Genomic DNA, 23,611 nt, shown 5'->3' with positions numbered 1-23,611 from the left:
CTCCAGAAAATCAAATAACTCCATTAAAAAATGAGTCTCAGAGCTAAAAAAATGAATTCTCACCTGAGCAATACGGAATGGCTGAGAAGCACCTGAAAAAATGTTCAGCATCCTTAATCATCAACGAAATACAAATAAAAGAACACTGAGATTCCACCTCACACCAGTCAGAATGGCTAAGATCAAAAATTCAGGTGACAGCAGATGCTGGCAAGGATGTGGAGAAAGAGGAACACTCCTTCATTGTTGGTGGGATTGCAAGCTTGTACAACCACTCTGGAAATCAGTCTGGCTGTTCCTCAGAAAATTGGACATAGAATTACTGGAGGATCCTGCAATACCTCTCCTGGACATATATCCATAAGATGTTCCAACCGGTAAGAAGGATACATGCTCCACTATGTTCATAGCAGCCTTATTTATAATAGCCAGAAGCTGGAAAGAACCCAGATGCCCCTCAACAGAGGAATGGATACAGAAAATGTGGTACATTTACACAATGGAGTACTACTCAGCTATTAAAAAGAATGAACTTATGAAATTCCTAGCCAAATGGATGGACCTGGAGGCCATCATCCTGAGTGAGGTATCCCAATCACAAAAGAACTCACAGGATATGTACTCACTGATAAGTGGATATTAGCCCAGAAACTTAGAATACCCAAGATACAAGATACAATTTGTAAAACACATAAAACTCAAGAAGAACGAAGACCAAATTGTGGACCCTTTACCCCCTCTTAGAATTGGGAACAAAACACCCATGGAAGGAATTACAGAGACAAAGTTTGGAGCTGAGACGAAAGGATGGACCATGTAGAGACTGCCATATCCGGGGATCCATCCCATAATTAGCCTCAGAACGCTGACACCATTGCATACTCTAGTAAGATTTTGCTGAAAGGACCCTGATATACCTGTCTCTTGTGAGGCTACGCTGGGGCCTAGCAAACACAGAAGTGGATGCTCACAGTCAGCTATTGGATGGATCACAGGGCCCCCAATGGAGGAGCTAGAGAAAGTACCCAAGGAGCTAAAGGGGTCTGCAACTGTGTAAGTGGAACAACAATATGAACTAACCAGTACCCCCCCGAAGCACGTGTCTCTAGCTGCATATGTATCTGAAGATGTCCTAGTCAGCCATCAGTGGAAAGAGAAGCCCACTGGTCTTACAATCTTTATATGCCTCAGTACAGGGGAATGCCAGGGCCAAGAAGCAGGAGTGGGTGGGTAGGGGAGTGTGGGGGTGGGGGAGGGCATGGGGGACTTTTGGGATAGCATTGGAAATGTAAATGAAGAAAATACCTAAAAAAAATCCAAAACATAAAAAAATAATCTGAATCCTTTCTGGGATGTATTTTTTTCACAATGAGGAACAAAAATATCCATGGTTTGTTAGGCAAAGACACTCTAGCAGCTGGGAGATCATAATGCCCTTGCACACATGGACCCACACAGAAATTTCTAAAAAGTTCCCAAGTGTTCTAGTTTCCTTCTGTTGGTATGAGGAAAGGCTCCAACTAAAAGCAACTTCACAGAGTAGCTTATTTCTTCTCATATGTCCTTGACACCGTGTGCAACTGGGAAAAGGTAGAGTAAGAATGAAGCCAAACCTTTAAGTGGAAGCCATGGAGGGACATAGCTTGCTGGCTCATTCCCAGGCTCATGCTTAGCTGCCTTTTCTGTACATCCCAGGACCACCTGCCCAGGAAATGGTGCCCCAGATAGTTACTGAGCCCTCCTATATCAATAAAGACAAAAACGGCAGCTTACTGCCATATTCATAGAACAAGTAGACAAAGACAATGAGTCAACTGAAATTGCTTTCTGCCTTTTTTTTTCTGATAAGTCTATGTTGTGTTTCAATTACCATCAGTGCTAATTAAGACTCAACATTTCATATATACATATATATATATATATATATATATATATACACACACACACATATATATGTATGTATATAAACATATGTATATATACACACAGACTTTTATATATATACATATGTATATATATGTACATATATATATATGTAGGTAGGTAGTTAATTTGCTAATATACATATATTAGCTAAGATAAAATAGGCAGAGAAAACTGCTTATCTCCTGTCTCAGTTACTTTTTTATTAGGAGCATAAAATGGCAAGATCAAAATCAGCTTGGGAAGACAGGGTTTATTTCATCTTACAACGTGTAGCTCATCATCAAGGGAAGTCAACGTAGGAGGTTAAGGTTGGATCCCGGAGGCAGGAGCTGATGCAGATATTATGGAGGGGTGCTGCTTATTGGCATCCTCCCTCCCCGTTGCTTGCTCACCAGTTTTCTTACAGCACCCAGCAGCACCTGCCAAGAGGTGGCTCCGTCCACATTGACCTGTGCCTAATCATAAATCAGGAAAATGCACCGTAGGCTAATCAAGTGAGGCACATTTTCTCAATGGAGGTTCCATCTTCCAAAATTACTCTAGCTTGTATCAAGTTGACATAAAACTAGCCAGCACATCTACACAGAAGGCTAATTTATTACCTATTTGTAAAAAAAATCAATTATGAAATAACATTAAATGTAATTCAAAATGTAAAGTTTTATCTAAGAATATCTAAGCAAATCAATATTTTAAGTGATTACGTATGATCCATCTGTAGCCATCTTTAGCATGATCATTGAACTTTCTAAATATTCATAGGTACTAAGGAGAAAGCCATTCTGGCTGCAGATTGCTTAGAGAAAATGTTCAGATTTTTTTAAAAAAAGGAATAAAGGCAAGGAAAATCTTTCATCATATCAAAGATTTTTAAAAATAACCTCTTCTGAGTGTTTTGGTAAGTTTTTCTCTTTGTACAGGATGTTAACTCTAAAGTCAAATGGCAATTTAGTATAGAAAGGAAACAAAGAAGCAATCTAGGTTTACTCCTTCCACAAGACGCAGGAAATGGCCAGGCCTAAGAGAACCAACGTGGCTTTTTACACCTTGACTTTTGTAGACATCAGTGTCATTTTAGAAGGGAATAACTAGGAACTTGTATGCATTTATTGCTTCAGACTAGTTAAATTCACATTATTTTTTTTTGCCATCGATGTTTTAAGAGAATTGGCTTAATCCCTCTTTGCTTCTGTTTTAATAAAAGACTTATTTCTATGTTATGTGTATGAGTGTGTATGTATGCATGTTCACCGAATGTATGCCTGGTGTGCTTGTAGGCCGGAGAAGGTGCCGGATTGATCCCCTGAATCAAAGTTGTGGTCAGTAGGGAGACACCATGTGGATGGTAGGAACTGAATCACAATTATCTCTCCATCCCTCATCTCTCTCTCATACTCTCTCTGTTTTTCTAAAATACACACACACACAGAGAGAGAGAGAGAGAGAGAGAGAGAGAGAGAGAGAGAGAGAGAGAGAGGAAGACAGAGAGAGGGAGGAAGAGAGAGAGAGGAAGAGAGAGAGAGAGAGAGACAGAGAGAGACAGAGAGAGAGAGACAGAGAAAGGAAGAGAGAGAGAGAGAGAGAGAGAGATACACTTATGTAAGTACATGCACATGAGGGCGCTCCCAGTAGTTAGAAACCGTTCGTTGTGAGTTCTTTATGGCAGGGGAAAACCTGAAAATCTCCAACCTCTGGAAGAGCATCAAGCTCTCTTACCACACTGAGCCACCTCCTCCGGCCAGCTCATTCTCCTGTCCCTGTTATGAACAACACAGTCAACCTTGTTAGCTTAAACCATTTTTTTCCCCAGAGACACAAGCCTCTGACCTGCAAGTCTTCTTGGTAACTCCAATCTATACAAACATGGGGTATCCTAAAGCAACTTGCAGTTCTGATGTGTAGGGACCTCTATTTATCTACTACCTTTGGTGGCATCCAAGGTGCTAGAATCACAAATCATCATTAGGGAGCTGAAAGGACGTATAGCCAGTGGCCATCAAGGACCCCTTGTCAAGCACCTGCTGTCCCCAGCTCCTGCATCCTTTCATCACATCCTTAACCAGCGGACATCCTGACACACTGCCATTTTATCATCTAAGCCAACATCTTTGCGTGATTTCTTAGGTGAGATGTGTTTTGAACCTAGGTGTCTATATACTCTGAAGGCGGCAGGTGTATTGGAACCCGTTGGAAAGCAGCCCTCATCATCATATATATAAGATTTGGGTCTTTGTCCAGCTAATGATGGTGAGATAAAGTCTCAGGTCAGACTGTATGAGAGGACAGTTTAGGTACGTTGGTTAAAGCTGATTGGGTTGAAGCCTGCTGCCAGAGTTGACCAGACAGCCTCTAAATCCTTACATTACCACATGCATGTAACTACCACACCAGGGCTGTGACTGTTGACAAGTGCCAACTGAAAATCTGGGTTGAAAGGGCCAGAATGGAAGTGCAGACCTTTAATCCCAGCACTAGGTAGGCAGACGGTCGGGCAGATCACAGAGAAATCCTGTCTCAAAAAATTGAAACAACCAAAAAGTTTAAAAAGAAAGAAAGAATACCAAAGAAGCAAAAGGAGAGCCCAGATTCCTGGAAAATCTCCACAAACTTCCAAAACGCATCCGCGTGCTTCCACTTTGTCAGCTGTTCCGCCCACTCCTGCCTTTTAGCTCCTCCTTATGTTTCTAACCAGGTAGATCTAGGACCTGATTTGCCTGACACCTCCTGTCTACAGTAGCCAGGTCTAACCCTTCCTTCACTGACCCCCCAACCACATCCACAACAAAAAAATGAGGCAAAGAAACAAAAGCAGCTTCACACATTTAATTCTAAGCTTTTCACTCTTTTGTCTTGATTCACTTTTCTGTCCTGCCACCATCCTGCCTTTTCTTTGATTTTTCCTGACACCCTGTACTTTTGGATTGGCTTGGATTTTGTTTGGTCGGAGATTTCAGAACGTTCATTTTGCGTTGCACTTCCATTCAGGGCAACGAGAAACTCCCCAAAGCTAGTAGACTGTTCAGTTATAGAAACCACCTTTCTCTTGGCTTTCTGAGCTCAGTGCCTTTTGCTTACCGGAGATGAAATGTTTGAAATCCAATATTTTCCTCATTGTTTTCTGGGTATTTAGATACTGTTTTTCTTTGTCTTCGTCTTTTCTTTTCTTTTTCTCAGATATGTGTAGTGGCAGGATAGGGTAAATTTATTACCCGAGTCTTCATCGAGATTAAAAATGGAAATTCCTGCTTGCAGCTTTTAAAAGTCTCTTCCGCTTGGCTGATGGGCACACTCTTTTCATCTCCCACACTTGGAAAGCACCCGGGGTTAGGACAAACTGCGGAGAAACTGTTCGTCTGTGTCCTCGGAATCTTTTGTCTTGAATATGCACAGAGTTTGCTGTGACAAGCAACACGATGGGCACTCAAGGGAAACTGATTGGTAGAATGGATTCCCTAAGTAACTTGCTGGCACATCTGAGACCCCGGAGGAAAGGAAGTCAATGGTGGGTGTTTAGTTTCAAACCCAGAGCAATTAGCTGAGGTGCCTATTTAACATATCAAAGCAGACCTGGCCTCCAGGTTCTCCCAGCATCCCTCAGTCCCCGCCAGTTAGAGGGTATTGCTGGCACACCCTTCAGGTACTTGCTTTTCCTCTTTCTCTTCCCCTCCCGCCCTCCATACCTGGTTCAAGGCTGTGACCACTCTAGACTCTTCCCGAGTGTCTCCGCGTGGCTTGCCGTCCCTATATCTGTAATAAACATATGTCAAAGAGGATTGCCTTGTCTGACCTCAGTGGGAGAGGATGTACCTAATCCTGTAGAGACTTGATGCCCAGGAAAGGGCACCCTCTCAGAGGCAAAGTGGAGGGAGTATGGGGTGAAAAGCTCTGGAAAGGGGGTACCAAGCAGGGAGGCAACATTTGGGATGTAAGTATAATAGTTAACTTTTTTTTTTTTTTTAAAAGGAGAAAATTAGTATGGAAAAGTTAAGACAGAAAACATTATGAGTTTCTAAAAAATATTAGTTTCTAATATGCATCTAGATTTATTCCCTAAAGAGGTGTTTGAATTTGAATTCTGTATAACCTGAATACAAAACATGCTAACTAAAATTACATAAAATAAAATAGACATTAAAAAAAAAAAACCTTTCTGCTCTACCATACCTAGGAGCAGTCATTTCCTTTCCTCTCGTTTTTATTTCTATTTTTTCATTCAGTGTGCAAAGATTAAGTAATGGTTAATTGGGCTCAGCCTCATAAGGGAGATAGGAAACCAGGTCCCTGTATTAGTCAGGTTTCTGAAGAGAAACAGACCCAATGGGTAATAGATAGGCTGAGTGATTACGAGCCACTGCCTCATCTAATAGGTGGATAATTACCTGGCTTTGCACTCACCACAGAAGGTCCAGAGAGCGGGCATTATGTACTATTGAGTTAGGATGCCTGAGAATCAGGAGAGCTGAGGGAAGAATTTCCAGTCTGAGGCCCGGGAGTAGGGGTCCATCCTCTCAGACTATGACAGACAGAACAATCCACTCAGCCTTTGGTTTTATTATGGTTTTCGCTGGGTTCTGTGCTGCCCACTGTGGTGGAACCCTGTCCTCTCAGCCTAACAGCCACTGCCATCTTAACCTGAACAGCTGTGATAATTCATAGGAAAGGCTCAAGGTGAGGTCTGCTGATGTTTCCTTACAATGAAGGGTTGGGAAGGGTCTTCAGACTGTGAACTGTGATCTCAGCCACCTCCTTCTGCACTTCTCCACTAGCCAAGTGCAACCCATCCCCAGTGGCCTATGATCTCACTGGGAGGTGTTAGAAATTTAAAGTATGGAATGTTAACTGAGTGGGGGATCCCATGGAGGCATCTTAAATTGTCTTCCCAGTGATGCGGCCGCTCTGTGGTAACCCTTCAGTATCCTCTATGCCAGCAAGGGCTCATGCAACACCCACCAGTGCCAGAAAAGGCAATCTGCTCTCCTCAGTGTACCAGGGGAAATGCTAGTCTTACCCAGAACATTCTCGAGGCATGCAGTAAACGATATTTAACCAGATGGTTGCATACCTTGGGCCCAATCTCAAGCCAACACATAAAATCAGTCGCTCTAGTTTGACTTAAAAGCCTACATTAGAAAGAGGCAGTAAGGACACCCCTCTCTGTGCATCTCAGCTCACAGGTGCTCGGGGAGAGGAATGTTCTTAATCTCTTGTGGTAGCATCTTCACTCTTCAAATTATTTTGCAGCAGAGAACTAGTGTTGTCTGTGCTCGTTTGGTATCCCAGCTCTTGGGAGGTTGAGGCAGGATGATCATGAGTTTAAGGCCAGGCTGGGCTGCATATAATAAACCTGAAGGTGAGAGGAGGTGTGAACAAGACCACCAAGAACTCAGGGCCTCTTGAACTGAAGTGGGAATCTTAAATCCTTAGAGATTATGGTAAAATAATGGTCTCAGTTCAATTGATGCTGGCAGGAGTTCAAACTGATGTCTTTGATGTTGGTCTAGTTCTCAGTTCTGAAAAGGAAGGAAGGCTCTGTGGCCTTGTCTTACCTTATACACAGTTCATTGTTTTTAGGACACTTTGAGACTGCGTAGAACATCCTGCAGGAGAAGGTGCCTGATAAATCCTACTGAGGTATCAACAGAACAGACTAAAGGTTAGATCAGCAGTTGTCAAACATGTCACTAAAATTAAAATAAAAAGTGTTCCAGCCAGAGTTGCGGAGTAATCTCAGTGGTAGAGCTCTTATCTAATAAGCACAAGGTCCTGAATTGGGTTCTCCATTCCCGGAACACACACATGCACGCACATGCACGTACACACACACACACACACACACACACACACGCAAGCAAATGAACTTACACACATACACACGTGTACACACACATACACACACACACTGTAATTCATATGTGTATATTTCCACGTTTTAAACAGGAACACAATTGTGAAGAGCATTCCCTAGAGCAAGCTGTGTCGTTCACTCTGTCATTCTATTCTTTCTATCTGAGAAACAAAGATGTTTTCTTGTACATTACTAGCTGTTAATGCATAGCTTAAAATATGACCCATATGGTAGAAACAAAGTTCTGACCCTTACAATGTATTTCAATTCACATATGAAACATTATATTCACTCATTCATGGTCTTTTATGGTGTGCCCAAGACATGTGACTATTTGAAGGTGGCCAGGGTTATGGAAATCTCTCAAGCTTCCATATATAAATTATTTGCTCTTCTTTTATTTATACTGGAAGCTGAGAACTACCCAGAAGGGTGGTGAAGGACAAATGAAACCATGCTATGAAGCATCTTTGTTGTGCTCAAAGAAAGAAAGGCTCTATACCTACCTGGAGCCTGATTTTCCTGCTGGCCACCGCTGTCCCTTCACATGCACTGGTCGTTCAAAATCTTCCCTCTGTCTCTACCCTAGTCCCTTGTATTTTTTTCAAAGGGTTTCTTCCAAATGCTTAATCTCTTTGAGAAAATTCTAAATTTATTTTTCTGTTTATGGTGTACATGACCCTTCTGTATCTCTTAAAACCTGATAGATGATAAACTATACTGTGAGATGATATGGTATCCTGCAGCTGTTCACCTTACTGGATTATAAATTCATTTGCATATCATGTTTATATTGAGTACAGTTGTGTCAGGCAACCAAGTCACATTTTTGGTGTCCTAGTTGTATTCCTGGAAGCTTGTTACCATTTAGTGAGGGTGACAGAGAAAATGAGAGAAGAGTGAACACAGGGTCCAGGCATTGCCCTGAAGTGCAAATTGAAAACATTTAAAACAAGGTCACCAACCTTTCTTTTTTACCCTCTAAAATGTGAGGTTGTAAATGTTTAGCTTTTTGTAGTCTCCTCTGAATCTACTCAACTCACCAAAAGCAATCAAAGAAGTAATAGAAACCAATGATCGTGTTAATTTCTGAGTAAAACCTTATTTACAACAGACAGTCAGTAGCTGGAAACTGCCTTAGACCTTGGTATCCAAACATCTCATCTGTAAAGGTCTGGGGAAGGATGGAAGAAACTTTCTACAGAAACTTTGAACACAGTTTGGAAGGTAGTGTGGATTCCACAGGAGGTGAGAGGCCTAGGACAAGTTTGTCCAATGATGAGGGTCATATGGAAAGAGAGATGCCCAGAGGGAGTCTCTACTTTGATTTTGGGGGATAAATGCTTTTTCCCTCTACTTTCTGAGTCTTGGTAGAATCCTTCATCTATGTAAACTAAACTTGACAGACATTTGTATTCCAGGCTTTCCCCTTGCTCAGGCAGATAGGTGTCCTAGGCTTCACCAACTAAAGACATCTGACAAGACGTAAGTTCATAAGCCAGGGCACGAAATTCATCAGTTTGTCTTTGCTTGTCTCTTCCTTTTAAATCCACCTTAGACTTAAAAGTATCTAACTTCGACATATACTAGGTAATACTTGATATAAACCAGGTAAGAAAAGAATTTGTGAAATGTATAATGAGTTTAAAATATTTTTCTTTCCTTTTCTTATTAAATAATTTAACTTTTTTATACTCCATATTTTTCCCCAGCCTCTACCCCGCATCTACCCTATGACAGTTCCACATCCCATATCTCCTCCCCACCCACCTATCTCCAAGTGGATGTCCCCACCCCCTACCCCACTTGGCCTCTAAACTCCCTGGGGTCTCCAGTCTCTCGAGGGTTAGGTGCATTATCTGTGAATAAACACAGAACCAGAAGTACTCTACTGCATGTGTGTTGGGGACCTCATATCAGTGAAAGACCTCAGGGCTCCAGATTAATTGAGATTGCTGGTTCTCCTACAGGATTGCCCTTCTCCCTACCTTCTTTTACCCTTCCCTAATTCAACCACAAGAGTCAGCTGCTTCTGTCCATTGGTTGGGTGCAAATATCTGCATCTGATTCTTTCAGCTGCTTGTTGGGTCTTTCGGAAGGGCAGTTATAATGGGTCCCTTTTTGTGAGCACTCCATAGCCTCAGTAATAGTGTCAAGACTTGGGACCTCCCCTTGAACTGGATCCCACTTTGGGCCCTGTCCCTGGACCTTCCTATCCTCAGGCTCCTTTCCATTTCCATCCCTGTAATTCTTTCAGACGGGAACAATTATGCGTCAGAGTTGTGACTATAGGATGGCAACCCCATCCCCCACTTGATATCCTGTCTTCCTGCTGGAAGTGGGCTCTATACGTTCCCTCTCCCTAATGTTGGGCATTTTATCTAAGGTCCCTCTCTTTGAGCCCTGAGACTGTCTCACCTCCCAGGTCTCTGATGCATTCTGGAGGGTCCTCCCAACCTCCTATCTCCTGAGGTTGCCTGTTTCCATTCTTTCCGCTGGCCCTCAGGGCTTCAGTCTTTTTTCCTCACCCAGTACCAGATCAGGTTTCCCACTTCCTCCTCCCCTGTCCACTTTCCCTCCCAGGTCCTTCCTCACCACTTGTGATTGCTTTCTTTTCTCTCCAACATCAGACTAAGGCATCATCACTTGGGCACTTCAGTTTGTTGACCTTTTTGAGTTCTGCGGACTGTATCTTGGGTATTCTGTAGTTTTTTGTTTTGTTTTATTTATTTGTTTTTGTTTTTTGGCTAATATCAACTTATTAGTGAGTACATACCATGCACGCCTTTTTGGGTCTGAGTTACCTCACTCAGGATGATATTTTTTAGTTCCATCCATTTGCCTGCAAAACTCAGGATGTCCTCATTCTTAATAGCTGTATACTATTCCATTGTGCAAATGAATCACATTTTCTGTTTCCATTCTTCTGTGGAAGACATCTAGGTTATTTCCAGCTTCTGGCTATCACAAATAAGATCAATATGAACATAGTCAAACACGTGCTCCTGTGGGGCATCTTTTGGGTATATTCCCAAGAGTGGTATAGCTGGGTCTTCAGGTAGATCTATTTCCAATTTTCTGAGGAGTCTCCAGATTGATTTCCAGGATGGTTTTACCAGTTTGCAATCCCACCAGCAATGGAGGAGTGTTCCTCTTTCTCCACATCCTCTCCAACATGTGCTGTCACCTGAGATTTTGATTTTAGCCATTTTGATTTGTGTAAGGTGGAATCTCAGGGTCCTTTTGATTTGCATTTCTCTGATCACTAAGGACTTTGAAATTTTCTTTAGATGATTATCAACCATTATAGATTCCTCTGTTGTGAATTCTATACGCCAATTTTTGACTGGGTTGTTTGGTTTTTTTGATCATTAACTGCTTGAGTGCTTTATATATTTTGGATATTAACCCTTTATTAGATGTGTGGTTAGTGAAGATTCTTTTCCCAATCCGTAGGTTGCTGATTTGTGTTATTGACTATGTCCTTTACCTTATAGAAGCTTTACAGTTTCATGAGGTCCCATTTATCAATTCTTACTCTTAGAGCATGAGCCATTAGAGTTCTGTTTAGGAAATTTCCCCCTGTGCCAATGAGTTCAAGGCTCTTTCCCACTTTCTCTTCTATTAGATTCACTGTATCTGGTTTTATGTTCCAGTCCTTGATACACTTGAACTTGAGCTTTGTACAAGATAACAAATATGGCTCTATTTTTCTATATAAAGACAGTCAGTTAGACCAGCACCATTTGTTGAACATGCTTTGTTTTTTTCCATTGTATATTTTGGTGTCTTTGTCTAAGACCAAGTGACTGAAAGTGTGTGGTTTTAATTCTGGGTCTTCAATTCTATTCCATTGATCAACATGTCAGTCTCCGTACCAATACCATGCAGTTTTTATGACTATTGTTCTGTAGTAAATCTTGAGGTCAGGGATGGTGATTGCCCCAGCTGTTATTTTATTGTTAAGAATTGTTTTCACTATTCTGGGTTTTTTGCCTTTCCAGATGAACTTGAGAATTGCTCTTTCCATGTCTTTGAAGAATTGTGTTGGGATTTTGATGGGGATTGCACTGAATCTATAGATTGCCATTGGTAGGATGGCCATTTTTACTATGTTAATTCTGCCAATCGATGAGCCTGGGAAATTGCTCCATTTTCTGAGAACTTTGATTTCTTTTTTGAGAGACTTGAAGTTATTGTCATACAGGACTTTCATTTGTTTGGTTAGAGTTTCCCCAAGATATTTTATATTATTTGTGGTTATTGTGAAAGGAGTTGTTTCCTTAATTTCTTCTTCAGCCTGTTTATCATTTGTATAAAGGAAGGCTACTGGTAATTTTGAATTAGCTTTATATCCTGCCACTCTGCTGAAACTATCAGTTGGAGAAGTTCTCTGGGAGTTTCTGGTAGTCATTTATGTATACTATCATATCATCTGCAAATAGTGATACCTTTATTTCTTCTTCGCCAATGTGTATCCCCTTGATCTGTTTTTATTGTCTTATTGTTTTAGCTAACACTTTGAGTACTAGATTGAATAGATATGGGGGGATTAGGCATTCTTGTCCTTGATTTCAGTGGATTGCTTCAAGTATGTCTCCATTTAATTTGATATTGGCTGTTGGTTTGCAGTAAATTGCTTTTATTATGTTTAGGTATGGGCCTTGAATTCCTGATCTCTCCAATACTTTCAGCATGAAGGGGTGTTGTATTTTGTCAAATGTTTTTTCTGCATCTAAGGAAGGAGATGAACATGTGATTTTATTCTTCGAGTTTGTTTATATAGAGGAGTACTTTAATGGACTTTCATATATTTAACCAACCTTGCATTCCTGGGATGAAGCCTACTTGATAGTGGTGAATTATAGTTTTGATGTGTTCTTGGACTCGGTTTGCAAGAATTTTATTGAGTATTTTTGCATTGATATTCATAAGCGAGATTGGTCTAAGGATCTCTTTTTTTGGTTGGGTCCTTGTTTGGTTTAGGTATCAGAGTAATTGTGGCTTCACAGAATGAGATAGGTAGTGTTCCTTCTTTTTCTATTTTAAGGAATAATTTCAGGAAAATTGGTATCAGGTCTTCTTTGAAGGTCTGGTAGAATTCTACAATAAATCCATCTGGCCCTCAGCTCTTTTTGGTTAGAAGGTTTTAAATATTGTCTTCTATTTCCTTGTGTGATATTGGCCTGTTCAGATAGTTTATCTGGCCTTGATTTAACTTTGGTATGTAGCATCTGTCTAGAAAACTATCTATTTCATCTACATTTTCCAGTTTTGTTGAGTATAAGCCTTTAAAGTAAGATCTGATAATTTTTTGAATTTTCTCCATTTCTGTTGTTATGTTTCCCTTTTCATTTCTGATTTTGTTAATTTGGATACTGTCTCACAGTCCTTTAGTTAGTTTGTCTAGGGGTTTATCTATCTTGTTGATTCTCTCAAAGAACTAGCTTTTGGTTTTGCTGACTCTGTATTGCTTTCTATGTTTCTATTTGGTTGATTTCTGCCCTGAGTTTGAACATTTCTTGTCTTCTACTCCTCAGCTGAGTTTGCTTCTTTTTGTTCCAAAGCTTTCAGGTGTGCATTTAAGCATTAAGTGCATTTAAGTGCATTTAATGTAAGGTGTCTCCAGTTTCTTTACCACGGCACTTAGTGCGATGAATTTTCCTCTTAGCACTGCTTTCATTGTGCTCCATAAATTTGGTTATGATGTATCAACATTTTCATTAAATTCCAGGAAGTCTTCAATTTCTTTCTTTATTTCATCCCTGACCAAGTTATTATTGAGTAAAGAGTTGTTCAGTTTCCATGTGTATGTGGGCTTTCTGTAGTTTTAACATGTCTCTGATTAGTTTCTGTTTCAATGACCTGTCCATTGGTGAGAGTGGGGTGTTGAAATCTCCCACTATTATTGTGTCGAGTTCAATGTGTGTTTTGAGCTTTAGTTTTGTTTCTTTTATGAATTTGGGTGCTCTTGCATTTGGGACATAGATATTTAGAATTGAAACTTTTCTTGGTGGTTTTTCCCCTTGATGAACATGAAGTGTCAATCTTCATTATGCTTGATAACTTTTGGTTAAAAGTCTTTTTTTTTTTTTTTTTTTTTGTACATTAGGATGACAATTCCTGCTTGTTTCCTGGGACCATTTGCTTGGAAGACCTTTTTCCATCATTTTACTCTGAGATAGGGCCTGCCTTTGTTATTGAGGTGTGTTTCTTGTATGCAGCAAAATGTCGGATCTTGTTTGCTCAACCAGCTTATTAGCTTATATCTTTTTATAGGTGAGTTGAGTCCATTAATATTGAGAAATATTAAAGAGAGATGACTGTTAGTTCCAGATATGTTTGGGGTTTTTTTGGTGGTTTTATGTGCTTGTGGCTCTCTGCTTTTGTTTTTGTTGTGAGATGCTTCATATCTTGTCCTTTCTTTGGTGCAGGTACCTTCCTTGTGTTGGAGTTTTTCTTCCTCTGTAAGGCTGAGTTGGTAGATAGATACTGTTTGAATTTGGTTTTGTCCTGGAATAGGTTTTTTTTTTTTTCTTCATCTATGTTGATTGAGAGTTCTGTTGTGTATAGTAACCTGGGCTGGCAGTTTTCTTCTCTTAGAGCCTGTATGATCAGGCTTTCCTGGCTTTCATAATCTCTGTTGAGAAGTCTGGTGTAATTCTGATAGGTCTACCTTTGTGTGTTACTTGGCCTTTTTCCCTTGCAGCTTTTAATATTCTTTCTTCATTCTGTGCATTTAGTGTTTTGAGAGTTGTGTACTGAGAAGATTTTATTTTTCCTGGTCCCATTTATTTAGTGCTCTATAGGCTTCTTGTACCTTTATGGCCATCTCTTTCTTTAGGTTGAGGAAGTTTTCTTCTATGATTTTGTTGAAGACATTTTCAGGTCCTTTGAGCTGGGAATCTTCATTTTCCTATATTCAGATTATTCTTAGATTTGGTCTTTTCACTGTGTCCTGAATTTCCTGGGTGCTTTGGGTTAGGATTTTTTTCTGTTTTGAATTTTATTTGACAGTTGTGTCAATCTCTTCTACCATATCATCAACACCTCATATTCTCTCTTCAGTCTCTTTGTATTGTATTCTGTTGGTAATACTTGCATCTGTAACTTCTGTCCTTTTTCCTAGGTTTTCCTTTTCCAGGTTTGACTCCATTTGTGTTTTCTTTGTTATTTCTACTTCCCCTTTTAGGTCTTAGATTGCTTTCTTCAATTCCTTGATCGCTAAATTCAATTTACCCGTATTTTTCTGTATTTCTTTCAGTAAGTTATTGTTATGCTCCTTAAAAGAATCTATAATCTTCATGTGATAGGATTTTAGGACCGATTCCTGATTTTCAGGTGTGTTGGTGTATTCATGGCTTGCTGTGGTGGGAGAACTGGGTTCTTATAATGCCCACGTATTTTGGTGGCTGTTGCCTTTGGTCCTTCACTTTCCTTTCACCATTTGGTTATCCCTGGTGTTTGTTGGTCTGAGTGACTGTCTGGAGTCTGCCTCTTTTGTCCCCAAGTTGCTTCAGGTCTCCTGGTAGACCTGTGGCCCTGGCTGTTTTACACCACCTGTGGGGCCTTCCAACTGAGGGCTTTTCACAGGGGCAAAGAAGCTGCTGATCTGTTGACATGGCTTCAGAGGGCAGAGAAGCTGACCTGGCTGCAGTAGATCTCCTGGGATGCCATCAGACTGTTGGGTCTTCAGTGGAGCAGTCAAGCTGTTAACAGTCCAACTCATCTGAGTGCAGCTGATCCTCAACTGCTCTGAGTGCAAAGGGTCTTCAACTGTTCAACTACTCTGAGTGCAGTGGGTCCTCTAGGATGGATGAGGTTATGGTGTCTTCATGGGAGCAGACCAACTAGTAATCTACCCCAGCATCAAGGACCAGGAGGAAGGAATGCGAGGGACAGAAGAGGAGTGATATTCAAGAGGGCAGGGATTTTGGTGGGTGATGTGTCCCAAGTCCACAGACTCCCAGCAGCAGCTCCAGAACTCGAGAGAGTGTGGGAGCAACTGCTCTGAGTGCAGCGGGGCCTATAGGATGGATCTAGATATGGTTGGTGTCTTCACGGGAGCAGACCAACTAGGAGTCTGCCTCAGTAGCAAGGACCAGGCAGAAGCTAAAGCATTTTTCTTGTTTTAAGAACATCTGAGGTCTAATTGTCACACAGATTATTAAAGGTCATGCGCATATTTGGAGGTTTTGTTGTTTGTTTTTGGATTTTTGATATAAAGCTTCTCTGTTTAGCCTTGGTTGTTTTGAAACTCACTCTTGTAGAACAGGCTAGCCTCAAACACAGAGATCCACCCCCCCCCTTTGCCTCCTGAGTTCTGGGATTAAAGGCATGGGCCACCACTGCCCAACTCTCAATTACAGTGTTAATGGTGGGCCCTGTGGTACACAGTGAGTCTGCAAGGTTGTTCACACTGCTTAGCTGAAACATTATACTCACTGTCTGGTAACTCCTTCAGCTAGGCCGAGCAACATTCCTCTCTAAGTCTATGACTTTACTATTTTAGCTACATCATATAAATGGAATCATGTGGAATTCTTTTCCTTTGACTTACTGCACTTAGCATTCAGTCTTCAAGACTTTTGAAGTACTTAGTGAATGGTTGGGAGAAAGGACTCACAAGGCAGGTTTCTGTGGCAACTGGAATGATGAAAATGGGAAACCGGCCTAGGTTAGTGTGTTCAGAGAAATATGTCGTTCAAAAGATAGATATACAAGAGGTCGGATCTAAATAATATACATAGAAAATCCACATTAATATTTTAAAATGCAAATATCTTTGAAATTAGATTAAACTAACAATGGCATAAGCTTCAATAATTAAATGTAATATTAATAGGAAGGAGCACAGGAAAGCATGTGTTCCCTTTTTGCATCTCCCATAGGACAGCCTTATTTACACAGATAGCTGTGAAGCCAGGGTGGGGGCTGTATACAAAAGCCCAGGCACACAAGAAGGCAAGCAACCAAGGAGTATAAACAAACATTCTGTGCTGGAGTGATAAACATCGCATCCACTGCAGCCTTCCATTCTCTTGCTCCTGTGTGCATTACATGGGTTATGCTTGCTTCTACTTCTCTAACAAGCCTAACAGTGGATTTAGTTAAGGAGATGAGGAGGATTTAAAAGATAAAATCAGACTGGCATTCAACCCTTCTTTCTCCTTAAGCCCATTGGAGATGACTTAATAAAAAGGAGACAGAATATTAATTTTTCTGAAATTTTGTTTGGTTCAATGACCTTGGTAAAAGCTAGTAGGAGAATCTGGAAATTAGTTTAATTGACTGTTATTACTATTCTGCTATTCCAGTGGAATAATTCACAGGTCATTCGAGCTGATTCACTAATGGAGCAGAGAGATAAGGTATGCAGGGACAAACTCTCCACTGGAGTTCAGTGATTTTCCCCAAGCTGGCTTCATAGATCACAAAGCATAACATCGAGTTACATTTAACATTCTCAAAACAATACTCCGTAAGGAGAAAATGAAGGTATGGGAGAGCTATTTGCCCAATACTCTTTTGGCTCTGATGTCCAGAATTGATGTTGAAGGGTTTGGGGCAAATATACTATGTCTTTCTCTAGAAACCAACCAAACAATTATGACAATAATATTCTTGAATACAATGGACAATGAATGTGGTCTAGGTAAATACGACCAGTGGACCCATAGTCAACTGTGAAGAAGACATGGGTTCTTCATCTCCCTCTGACTAACCAACATTAAAAGTCTGTCACTTTCTCTGGCTCTCATGATACTCAAGTCTTGCTGATGCCAACCTCACTGGTCATTCCCTCTCTGCTTCCTGTTTTACCAATCAGGGAAGGCAGGCCATGAAACATCTAGATCCCATAGCAACAGGAGGCACATCCCATAGCAACAGGAGGCACATCTCTTCTCTGCTACAGGTCTGGGAGGCAAACATCTTGGAGAGATGCAAATGAGCATGCTGGCACCAGGAACCTCAGTCACCAGCTGCCTAACCTGCATATTTGGTCTTTTACATTTTTATGTTGTGTTCTCTCTCTCTCTCTCTCTCTCTCTCTCTCTCTCTCTCTCTCTCTCTCTCTCTTTCTCTCTCTCTCTCTGTGTGTGAGTGTGTGTGTGTGTGAGCTTGTGCAGAAGACTGCAGATGCCTACAAAGGTCAGAGTTGTCAGACTCCGGCAGAGTCACAGGCAGTTGTGAGCCACCAGACTGGGTGCTGAGAATCTAATCTAGATCCTCTGGAATCGTGATGTGTTCCCTTAAGTTCTGAGCCATTTCCCAAGACCCCAAATCAACTACTCTTAGGAGCCAGCACCATATGGACCTAATATCTAGGTATTAGGCTGGCAGAGATCATGGTGTCTAATATTACGGCTCCAGAAAATGAATGGCAGTGCTCTCAAGCACAGGCATGCTTGTGAACAGCTTCTCCTGATGGCTTCTCTATTTTCTTTGAGAGTCAATGTTTTGAATTAACATACTTATCAGACTATTTACATGGAGATTAGCCTATAAAAAAGAGGGAAGGGAAGATGGAACTTTTGAGGCACAAAGGCAGCTAGGAAGCAAGATGGGAAGGACGATGGCTCCCCCACAGCCAGGTTTCATCAGCCTTGTTTGCAGACTCTGTCAGTCTCCTTGTGATTTATCCACTGAAGGTCAGGGAGAGTGCACATTAAATGCCTTAACTTGAGTAATAAAGCAGGGAACCTGGGTGTACCACTCCAATAAAACAACAGGCTGAGAAGGGAAAATTTCACCCAGCCAATAATTTTGTCTACCTGCCAACAACTAATATGTTGGTTTGTTTTCACTGGGAAGACGGATTGTTTGTGCCTCACCCACGATAAATACAAAGCAGTACCATCGTTAACACACTTGGATCCCTGCAGCAATCGCCGTGTCTTACAATAAAATAAGCTAAGTAAATACATGTTGAATGAGTGTGAAATGTTGCTTTCTGATTTTCATGGTCTAAAAATTCATAGACGCTCATCTAATCTGCACCTTTAATGCTGTCCTGTAGGGCATCTTGCTTTGCTTCTATCTCCTTGGCATGTTTTTTTTTTTTTTTTTTTTTTTTTCTCTATAAACATCCCCAAACCGTTCCTGTCTGTGGGAGTTGACCCCACCCATAACCTGTCCTCCATATGATCACTTTCAAAGCAATTCTCATCTACTGCAAATTTGCTTGGACCCATATCCATCCTTAGGTCTTCTCTTGCAGTTGAAAAGACACTGGCTTGTTTTTGTTCTCCAGTTTATTCACAGGTTCTCTGCTGTCACTGTCTTACATTGGTCCAGTGTTTCTCACACTCTCTGTGTCCTCTGTCTCCTCCCCATCCCGTTTTGCATAGGTATGTATGAATGTATATGTGTGTGCATGTGTGAAGCCACATGTGTGAGATCTGATGTCTTCCCAGGAGGCTCATGAATCATCTAGATTAGATAGTCATCTCTCACTGGCATTTGTTCTCTGAGAATGCATGCACTGGGATTACAGGGTGACCACCATGTCCATCCAGCTTTCAACTGGATTCAGGAAGTCGGAACCCTGGCCCTCAAGCTGGAATACTTGTGTGGAAAACACTTTCCTTACTAAGCCCCCTCCTCAGCATCTATGCCTGCACAGTCCTCTTTCTCAACATAAAAGAAAATACACTCTCCCCACACATATACTTTTAAAAAGAAATAGCAAGGTTCTCCTATTCACATACGTACTCCTGAGCTCACACTTTTCCAGCAAACATTATTCCAACCCCACTCAGAATTTCATAACTTAGCAATAAATAAGGACATAACATTAAGTTAAGAAGCAGGTAAGATTTCCACTTTCATGAAGCTTTTTAAAGTTTAAAAATAATGTCACAAAATATCATAAAATAGACTCCAGATGTGAAGACCCAGTGAAAGAGAGGATTGGAATATTTCAAGCTCTCAGAAGTTATTTTGTGCTTGCTATTAACTCTTGGGTGCTTTCAGTACCTTGTGAAATCCCCCTAATGCCCTTGGGGGTTGACATTGATGTCCCAGCCCCCAAATTTACATTAATCCACCTTCCAGTTTTAATTCTTTTAACACCTGACTTAACTTTATCAGCATTCAATTGGCAGAGGGACTTACATAACTAACTTAACATATCAACATATGATTGGCAAAGGGATTTACATACATCTCAGATCTGACCCCATACCCATTGTCATGATTTGTTTCAACTGTCAACTTTAAGCCATCTAGAATTGCTTATAAAGAGAGTGCCCTGAAGGGCTTCTCTGGATAACTTTGGCCTGAAAAGTTGCCAGTGGGGATTGTCTTTATTACATTGACTGATTACATAGAGGGGAGAGTAACCACCCACTGTAGGTGGTGCCATTCCCTAGGCTGTGACTCCAAGACCGTAGAAGAGTGGAGATAGTGAGCTAGGAGAGGTTAAGTCCACAAGTATTAATTCATTTCTCTCTGTTCTTGACTTTGCATATGAAATGACCAGCTGCTTCAAATTTCAGTCAACTTGACTTACCCATATTAATGACTATAATCTGAATTATAAGAGAAAAACACCTTTTTTTCTTAGCTGATTTCTGTCAAGGCATTTTATCAAAGTAATCGACGAGTAATCAGAACACCCATCTACTACGTCAGTTACTGTAATTGATACTAGCTTCTGGAACAAACACAATCAGCCTCTCAGAAGTTCAGATGACAAATTTGTATCTCATGAGTCAAATATGCCTTAATAATTGTATTGGTTCCATTTATTTAATTTTTCTAACTTGGCTGGTTGTCACTTGAAGCCATAGCTTTGTGGTCCCTGCGGAAGTGGAAGAGGCTCCATTGAGAATTTCCATGATGTGCGGGCACAGGTGACATTTGTATTCATGTCATTGAGTAATGATCACATCCTTCTGCTTCCCCTTGGTGGGATGGGTGGTGAGGGTGGGGTGGCTGGAATGTAGGGCCCTGAGTGCTGTAGAGCACGTGACAGTGACATCATAATAATCTTTACCTTGCTTGCTTTGTTTGTTAACATCTGGCAGTCAGGGCTGGTGAGATGGCTCAGTGGGTAAGAGCACCCGACTGCTCTTCTGAAGGTCCAGAGTTCAAATCCCAGCAACCACATGGTGGCTCACAACCATCCGCGGCGAGATCTGGCGCCCTCTTCTGGAGTGTCTGAGGACAGCTACGGTGTACTTACATATAATAGATGAAATCTTTAAAAAAAAAAAAAAAAAAAAAAAAAAAAAAAAAAAAAAACATCTGGCAGTCAAAAAACTCCAGGCATAGGCCTTTAGTGTGGAACATAAGACCACATCTCTTCACTCCCTCTGTCTCTCTTCTGACTCTTTCTACTTGTACATCTGTCTTCTGTCTTTCCCTCTTCCTCTCCCTTTTCTTTGAGACAGTTTCATGAGTCTGGAAAGATGCTTCCGTGGTAAAGGGCATTGCTGCTCTGCTGGAGGACCCAGGTTCACTTCCCAGCATCTTTAATTCCAGTCCCAGGGAATATAAACTCTTTTCTGGCCTCTGCAGGCACCTGGCACATATGTGGTGCACATACACACATGCAGGCAATATATCCATGCATGTAAAAGAAAATGTATCTTTAACCAATAAAGTAAATTTAAAAGTTCTATACATGCATTTTCTAGAAATAGATTTTTCATGAATGGGTATATATATTTAAAAAACCCACTTCTAACAACTTTCTGTTTTAGATGTTAGAAATATCTACATTTACAGAAACCCTTGTTTAAGAAAGACTTTGTGTTTTGAACCCTTCTGCATCAAATACTTATTCAATGAAATACTTCTAGCTGAACACTTGGCAGCTCATCACTTCAGGCGTATTTGTTCAGGATCCTTACGGAAGATTTACAGAGGGCAAAGCATGCTCCCTGCTTGACATGGGGTCCTTTCAAGCTGGCAAGAACAGGCATGGCTGCTAAATACTTGTTCTACTTCTTTCTTTCACTCATTCACCAGGGTGAGCACACTAACATGTTCAGAGCTAGGAGCACGGTCTGGGTAAAATCAGTCAACATCAGTGTCCGGAATCTGTGGGTTAGACTCGATCGCAGATTTGCCTTTCCATATGGAGACACCTATGGAAAGCCTGCTTGCATAAGCCTTATGGATAAAATTGGCATTTTCTCATAAGTCTCTCACTGAATTTGGACTTCATCATTTTGCCTAGATTAAGTTCTTAATGGGTCCCATTATCCTTTGGTTTCAGCCTCTCAGTACTAGGCACTCGTGTGCCCAGCATTGTAGGCAGGAACTGTGTTTCTGAGTTTAGGTCCTCATGCTTAGACAGGAAGACCATTACCAATTAACCCATTTTATCACTCCTGCTTGTTTACATTTTAACTTTGGTCATATATGTTAATCTCTTGGGAAAATTTAAAAAAATATACAGATTTTTGAATACTTCTCAAACCAAGTAAATACAAAAGAAACCTAGATGTAGAGAACAAACTCAGAATTTAAAAAACTTATTTCCTAATTATAATTTTAGGCAGGTTAGAATAAGTAGATTAAATTTAAATTCTATTAAACTTGTGAGGGATATCTCAACTGTTGGTATTGTTTTATCAGGAATACACTATGAGCTAATTTTATTATCCAGAATGAATGCTGAAAATGAAAAATTAACATGCACATGATACTCACAAACATTTTTTGGCTCTGACAGCCCGAGTCATAGAGACTCTGAAGTGTAAATATGTCCTTGTGCCAAACAGTAATACTTTGAACAGTTACAATTTGAATGACACAAATTATATTTTCTGGGAAAAGGGCCATATTCAATATTGCTAGAAAATATTAATTATGTATTGAATATATCTTTTGTGACTGATGAGTTTATATTGAAAGAAAGAATGAAATGCATGCTTCTGGTTTCATCAACTTATCCAGGGTTTCATTGCTAAATAGTTGGGAAATCAAACTCGTTTCACTACATATTTCCACAAATGTTTGTTGAGTGTTTTGAGAGACATCAGGATGTCAGGAGGTGCAAACATCCCTTCCCAGATGAAACTTTGTAAGTAATGGAATCTAAGGAGAATTTTCATAGTTGACCTAATTTGTATTTCAGGGATTAAGTCACTGCCTCTGTCATTGGGGTGTGTCTTGGATTCAGAGCTTGCACAGAGTAGGAAGTACAGAGTGAAAATCTCCAGCAATAAACTGTTACTTTAGCTCAAGAACCAGAAAAAGTCATATGTTAATATGTGTCTTATTTCACCAAGAAGGACAAAGGAAAATCCTAGGAGAAAATTCACCATCTTAATATTAATGCTAATCGTAAGCTGACCATGCAGCCTCGTTCCTTCTGTTGGAACGGATGAGTGATAATGGCACATCCATGTTGTGAGGGAAGCTGAATGTTGTCTCTGTCATCTTCCCACAACACCAGATTGGAAGGCAACTTGTAGTCTCTCTAAGAGAGAAAGGATGGAGACTTAGGGTCTTTGAAGTTACAGGACCTCAGGGAAGAAAGTCCTTCAAAGAAGCCATCTGTTCCCAAGATCAAGACTGACAGCCCAAGAGGGAGATTCTGGTGATGGGAGAAGAGGTTATGTGGAGATGCCTTTGTGGAGCTGAGAGGGAGATCAAAGGAAGGGACAAAGGAGCCTCCGGAATCCTTCGGGTATAGGAGAATGAACAAGAACAACTAAACCTACCATCCCACCACTACTGAATCCGGGTATGCGGTAAGAATTCCAAAAAAGGAGGCAGGCACAGTAAGGACTGGGCATGCACACATTCCTGCCATGTCTGCTTCAAGGAGACATGAAAGAATTTATGAAAGTAAAAAAGCACTCCATGAAGAAAGTGCAGTGT

The sequence above is a fragment of the Mus caroli genome, unplaced genomic scaffold (assembly GCF_978045245.1).
Source record: "Mus caroli unplaced genomic scaffold, Mus_caroli_1 scaffold_12, whole genome shotgun sequence".
NCBI classification, from domain to species: Eukaryota; Metazoa; Chordata; class Mammalia; order Rodentia; family Muridae; genus Mus; species Mus caroli.
The sequence above is the reverse complement of the archived record's forward strand: the minus strand, read 5'-3'. Positions refer to the sequence as shown.